Source organism: Dipodomys merriami, unplaced genomic scaffold (assembly GCF_024711535.1).
Source record: "Dipodomys merriami isolate MVZ:Mamm:240054 unplaced genomic scaffold, mDipMer1.0.p SCAF_9, whole genome shotgun sequence".
Taxonomy (NCBI): Eukaryota; Metazoa; Chordata; class Mammalia; order Rodentia; family Heteromyidae; genus Dipodomys; species Dipodomys merriami.
In genome coordinates this window covers 10,843,934-10,850,681 of record NW_027206512.1, presented here as the reverse complement: position 1 = coordinate 10,850,681, position 6,748 = coordinate 10,843,934, and the positions used below count along the sequence as shown (strand labels likewise).

At 43.2% G+C, this 6,748-nt stretch overlaps 1 pseudogene; it reads left to right on the top strand.

Annotated features, from left to right (window-relative positions):
* The first annotated feature begins 261 nt into the window (after nucleotides 1-261).
* On the top strand, nucleotides 262-759 carry LOC138820945 (putative monooxygenase p33MONOX pseudogene; annotated as a pseudogene).
* The last annotated feature ends 5,989 nt before the right edge of the window (nucleotides 760-6,748 follow it).

Below are 6,748 nucleotides of genomic sequence, written 5' to 3'. Positions count from 1 at the left end.
AGCCACCCGTGTTGGCATATTCTCATGATGGCTGGGGTCTGGACTATACCACAACCCATCTGGAAACTTGTATATGCCCAACTTCTTTGATGCCAGATTTTGGAGGCAATGGACTCTGCCTAGAAATCTTTGCCATTTTTCAACAGTTGGACAATGCTCCTCATTAGCATCTGTAAGCATAGCTATGACATCATTTCACTGTGGTGGCAAGGACTCAGCTCTGAATTCTATCTAGAAAAATCATCTAAACCCAGTTTTTCAATGGCTTCAAGATAACTAGAAGTGCTTGTTCTTGAGTCTAGCCAGCCTCTTCATAAGATGTCACTGGGATGTGTTCCTGGACATTTAACTATGATACCCTTGAGGATCCCATGCCCATAACTCCCTCTCCACTGGGCATAGGCATCACCTCCTGGAAGCCAGGCATTCCAGAGCACAAATATTAGAACCTCACCAAGGTGGAGGGAGGTAAAGCCAGTATGTCCCTCCTTCCTATCCAATCCTGTCAATGGCCACTGAGAATAGCATCAAGGTCTTGTTGGTGAAGCCTAAAGCTACCTATGCCATCATGAATTTTTCAATCACAAAACAGACCCAGGAGACCATCCAGCATTTGGAACAACAAGCAGAGCGTGACACGCTGGCTCTATATCCCACGAGGGCCTCACCACCGAGGAGATCAAGCACCTCTGAGTAACAGAGGCACTCCACAAACTAAAGAAGAAAAGCAATCTGGCTGCTGGTGGCTCACACTCCTAACTACTCAGAATCCTGAGACCTGAGGATCGCAGTTCAAAACCAGCTAGGAAATTAAAGTCTGTGAGAATCCATCTCCAATTAAATAGCAAAATGCTAGCCTGGAGGCATGGCTTAAATGGTAGCCCTCACTAGTTGGTAGGGACCTTGAGGCCATGATTCCTCAGTGCTCACATTGTTCATGTTAAAAGAATAACGAAGCCCAGGTTTGAGAGTAGCTTAAAAATTACTTTCATAGTTAGCAAAAATCAAACTTCTTATTTAGAGTAAATTACACAAAAAGTGATCCTGAGGTTCTCTCAAACATAATTGCTGACATTCTTTGTTCTAGTACTTGGACTTGAACTCCAGGTCTGAGCACTGTCCCTGAGTATTTTTGCTCAAGGCCAGCACTCTACCACTTGAGCCAGAGCTCTACCTCCTGCTTTTGGTGGAAAATTAGAGATAAGAGTCTTACCTACTTTCCTGCCTGGGCTGATTTCAAATGGCAATCTTCAGATCTTAGCTAACTTCTGAATAGATAGGATTAAAGGCATAAGCCACCAACATCTGACCCACTGGTGACATTTTTCAGTCTAAATTTAGATCAGTACAGAATGGTTACTTCCTCACAAGGACAAGTTTTGTACTAATGTTGCTCATAAACCAGTATGGCTAGGCACTGGTGGTTCATACATGTAATCCTAGCTACTCAGTTGTGAGTGATGTTCCAACACCATTAGTCCCTAAGTTCAAGCCCCAGTATTGGCACACATATACACATATACAAAAGAGAAGCAGCCTGTGTCAGCCCAGTCCACCCCATGCAGATGTTCCCTTTAAGCAGAAGTTCAGAGGCTTATCTCATTTGTCTCATGTCCTCCTTAGCCTTACCTGGCACAAATGCTAGCACCACGGATCCTGGAAGTGGTCATAAGGACAGAGACTTTCAGATCAATGAGACTTTTGGACTGGGAACCCTCCAGAAGGCTTTTGCCATTCAGTCCTACTAAGGGGTCCAGAAGCTTTCTCTGATGATGTGCATCCATGCTCAGCCTACCCAAGTACCTAAAGATCCAGCTACCTTCAAGCTTTTCTCCGGGAGTCTTTTTTTTTTTTTTTACTTTGGCTCTGACATGAGAATGATATTTTGTTGTTGCTGTTGTTGTTGGTTGTGGGGCCTGAACTCTGGACCTGGTCCCTGTCCCTCAGCTCTTCAGCTCAAGGCTAGTGCTTTACCACTTGAGCCACAGCGCCACTTCTGGGTTTTTCTGCTTACTGTGGTGTTGGGGAATTGAACTCAGGGCCTCATGCATGCAAGGCAAGCACCACCACTGAGCCACCTTCCTAGCCCTGAGAATGATATGCTTTTACAAAGCCTCCTAAACCAAGACTAGACTTAGAGATATCACTGATTTTTTCCTTTTGGTGTCAGTTCTGGGGCTTGCACTCATGGCATGGGATCTGTCCTTAAGCTTCTCTTTGCTTCAGGCTAGCACTCTAACACTGAGTTACAGCTCTACTTCCAGCTTTTTTGATGATTAACTGGAGAAAAGAATCTATGTACTTGCCTGCCAGGGTGAGCTTTGAATTTCAATCCTTAGATCTTTGCCTCCTGAGTAGCTAGGATTACATGTATGAACCACCAGTGCCTAGCCATACTGGTTTATGAGCAACATTAGTGCAAAACTTGTCCTTGTGAGGAAGTAACCATTCTGTGCTGATCTAAATTTAGACTGAAAAATGTCACCAGTGGGTCAGATGCTGGTGGCTTATGCCTTTAATCCTATCTATTCAGAAGTTAGCTAAGATCTGAAGATTGCCATTTGAAATCAGCCCAGGCAGGAAAGTAGGTAAGACTCTTATCTCTAATTTTCCACCAAACACAGGAGGTGGAGTTCTGGCTCAAGTGGTAGAGTGCTGGCCTTGAGCAAAAATACTCAGGGACAGTGCTCAGACCTGGAGGTCAAGTCCAAGTACTAGAACAAAGAATGTCAGCAATTATGTTTGAGAGAACCTCAGGATCACTTTTTGTGTAATTTACTCTAAATAAGAAGTTTGATTTTTGCTAACTATGAAAGTAATTTTTAAGCTACTCTCAAACCTGGGCTTTGTTATTCTTTTAACACGAACAATGTGAGCACTGTTGACTCATGGCATCAAGGTCCCTACCAACTAGTGGGGGCTAAAACTAGAGGCACTTTGATTTTTGATCAATTCAATGGATCAAGTTGTTCTGCAGCCATTTCTTGATGGCTGCTGGATGACACTTCTCTTCTGTGTCACAGGACAAATACTATCCTTGCATATGCTGTCTACTTTGGTGCAAAATCATTTGTCCTGTGTGTATTAACCTCATCCCAATGTGTATATATGTTTATTTTAATTTCAGGAAACTTTAGAGTGTGATGAAACATGGCCAGACCAGGATGGATCTTCATAAAAGGGAACAACTGTGTATCATAACTGGTGTGTGTGTGTGTGTGTGTGTGTTGGTCCTGGAGCTTGAACGTGGGGCCTGGGTGCTGTCCCTCAGGCTAGCTCCCACACTAGCTCAAGGCTAGTGTGTTACCCCTTTAGCCACAGCTCCACTTCCTGCCCCAGACTTTCCTGCCCCAACTGGCTTCTAACTGCAATCTTCTGATCTTCACCTGATGAGTAGCTAGGCTTACAAGCATGAGCCATTGGGGCCAGTAGCAGCTTAAAATAGTTTCTATGTTGAATAGTTTTAGTATTTATCATAGATATTTCTAGTTGCTTTCCAAGGAAAGATTGGGCATATGGAAGTAGACCATGTTTAGAGCAATAATAAACACCAAGAACTATACACCAAGGCTCGATAATATTGAGTCAAAATGTCTGGGTTCTATTCCAGAGTTTGATCTCCAGCTGGCTATGGAACTTAAGGTAAGCCTAACTTCTCTGGGCTATCCTTCTCTATAGGTATGAATGATGACATCTACCATGCAGAATTGTCTAAGAAAGTACATTGGTCACCAAACCTTGGAAAGGAGGATCTTAATAATTATTTCCTTCACCTTGACAATAAAAAGAAAAATAATTATTTCCCTTCACAATAACATTTCTTTTTAATGGTTTTATTAGCATATATTAGTTGTTGGAGAGCAGTTTATGGTGCTGTTTCCACATATGCACACAGTATATGTAGGTCAAATTTACCCAATCAACCATTTTCCCTTTCCCCTCCCTGCTGCAGTAACATTTGTTTAGTCACTAGCCAAGCTGGCTGGTGCTGAAGTTGTACTAAGGGTCATTTTAACCCCTTTCCTTAACCTGTTTCCCCATATATTCTGATCCTTGTTTCCAGTAAAAGTTAGATTTCTGGCAAGTGAGAGTGGTAGGATTGTTTCTGAAGGCAACCCTAGGAATATTTTCCATGGAAATAGAAAAGAGACCAGGCAATCCTATGGCATAGAACCAGGATGACAGAAAGCTCTCAAAGGAAAGCTTGAAGGAAGCTAGGTTCCCTTCCTGAAGAATTCTGTACCTTGTGAACAAGACAGCCATTTGCCATCTATGTTAACACTTTTTTGCTGCTGTCACAAAATACCAGGAAAAAGAAAGATCTAGTTTGGCCAAGGTTTTAAACAATGTGTGGTTGGCTGGCTGCATTGTTTCTGGGCTGTGGTGAGGCAGAGTATCCTGGTAGATTAGATGAGTGTGGTATAGCAGAGCTATTCACCTCATGGCAGCCAGGAAGTGTGGGGGACAAGTGAATGAGAGAGAGAGAAGAGAGACAAGAGAGGAAGAGGAAGAGAGGTAGAGAGACAAAGGAGAAAAAGAGGAAGAGAGGAAGTGAGGGAGGGATAGAGAAGGGGGAAGAAGAAGAAGGAAGAGAGGAGAGAGAAATGGAAGAGAGAGGAAGGGGAGAAGAAAAAGAGGGGGTGAAGAGAAGGAGAAGCCTGTGCTAGCAGGCTGCTTTCTGTTTGCCTTTTTTCTATCCAGGTCCCCACCTACATCAAGTGGGGAGGGGAGGTTCTACTCTCTTTAGTACAGGTCCCCACCTACATCAAGTGGGGAGGGGAGGTTCTACTCTCTTTAGTAGGTCATCTCTGGAAAAGCCCTCCCAGACACATCCAAAGACCAAGAAGAGGAAAGAGAGAGAGGTATGCTTTGCTAATCCCAGAAGCACTTCTCAATCCAGTCAAGTGACCTCAAAGCTAATTATCAGCACTGGAGGATTCCCTACTATACTACTGCAGGACCACACTACATCATAACAGCTGACAACCAGAGTATTTCTTAATTTACCCAAACATAACATAAACCTTTAATGTTTTTTTATTGTAAAAACAGTGTACAGAGGGGTTACAGTTACATGAGTAAGGTAATGAATACATTTCCTATCAAGCATTGTTACCTCCTTTGTTTTTCCCCTACCACCCCTACCCTCCCTACCTTCCTAAGTCCTCCTCCGCTCCAACATAAACCTTTTTGATTTTTTTTTTAATGTGCCAGTACAAGTCTTGAACTTGGAGCCTGGGCACTGACCTTGAGCTTTTTTTTGTTCAAGGCTAGCACTCTACCATTTGAACCAGTTATACTTTCAGCTTTTTGCTAGTTCATTGAAGATAAGTCTCATGATCTTTCCTGCCTGGGCTGGCTTTGAACTGTAATCCTCAGATCTCAGTGAGTAGCTAAGATTGCAGGTGTGAGCCACCAGCACCTGACAATCTTTCTGATTTTGATGTGACCCTTATAAGCAGCCCTGCCAGTGACTGAGATGAATTTTTCTCATCTGACTATGAAGGGGGAACTTTTATTTTGCCAGTCCTGTTGCTTGTACTCAGGGCCTGGGCACTGTCCCTGAGCTTCTTTTGCTCAAGGCTAGCACTCTACCACTTGAGCCACAGTGCCACTTCTGGCTTTTTCTGTTTATGTGGTGCTGAGGAATCAAACCCAGGGCTTCATGCATGCCAGGCAAGCATTCTACCACTAAGCCACATTCCCAGTCCTCTTGTAATGTTTAATGTTAAAGTTTGTGAGAAAGCAATTTTTTCTTCTGTCAAAACCATTCTTTATTGACATTTTCTGGTACTGCTATTTCCTGGAATTAGTTGCTTCTTGACTTCAAACTGCAGTTATCAGCTGTGGTGTTTTTCTTTTTATCTTTCTGTCGTTGTACAAAGGTATTTCTCTATGTAGTTGTATGAAGGTTTTTCTTTTCAGCCATGTTTGTTACTAGCCAGTTGCATCTAGGGTATGAGTCTTTATCATTGGAGTTGAAGAATAGAAACCTCTTTAGTGGGCAATTTTTCACTGTCAGCTGGAGTGCTTTCTAACTTCCTTGTATTAGCCCATCACCCTGGTAACCAGTTGAGAATAAGATGTGAGCCTGACTCCTTGACAAAGAGGAGGGGCAGTTTGGGTTGAGATAAAAACTGAGCAGACAGCCCCACCTGGTGTGCCTGCGTAACTCTGGGGAGAGTGTCTATGCACCCTTCTGCACAGAAGTAAATTTTCTTGATGAGATTTCCTTTATTTGTTGTGTGTCTTTTATCTCCCTGAACCTCATAGCCAAGAAATTTCTAAAACAAGAACAAAAACATCTTTTTTTTTACATAATTGATTTAATTTGAAGGTTAGCCATTTTTGGGTTTGTGTGTGTGTGTGTGCGTGCGTGTGTGTGTGTGTGTGTGTGTGTGTGTGTGTGTGTGTGCGTGCGTGCGTGCGTGCGTGTGCGTGTGTGTGTGTGTGTGTGTGTGTGTGTGTGTGTGTTGTAAGGTTTGAACTTGGGGCCTGGATGCTGTACCTGAGCTCTCTTGCTCAAGGCTAGAGCTCTACCACTTGGAGCTACAGAGACACTTCTAGTTTTTGGGTGGTTAACTGGAGGTAAGAGTTTCATGGGGACTCTTCTGCTGGGGTTGGCTTTGAACTGTTACCCTCAGATGTCAGGTTCCTGAGCAGATAGGATTACAGGTATGAGCCATTGGCACCTGGTGGTTAGCCAGTTTTTTAAAAGACAAAAAGGAAAAAAAAAGGCAAGGCAAAA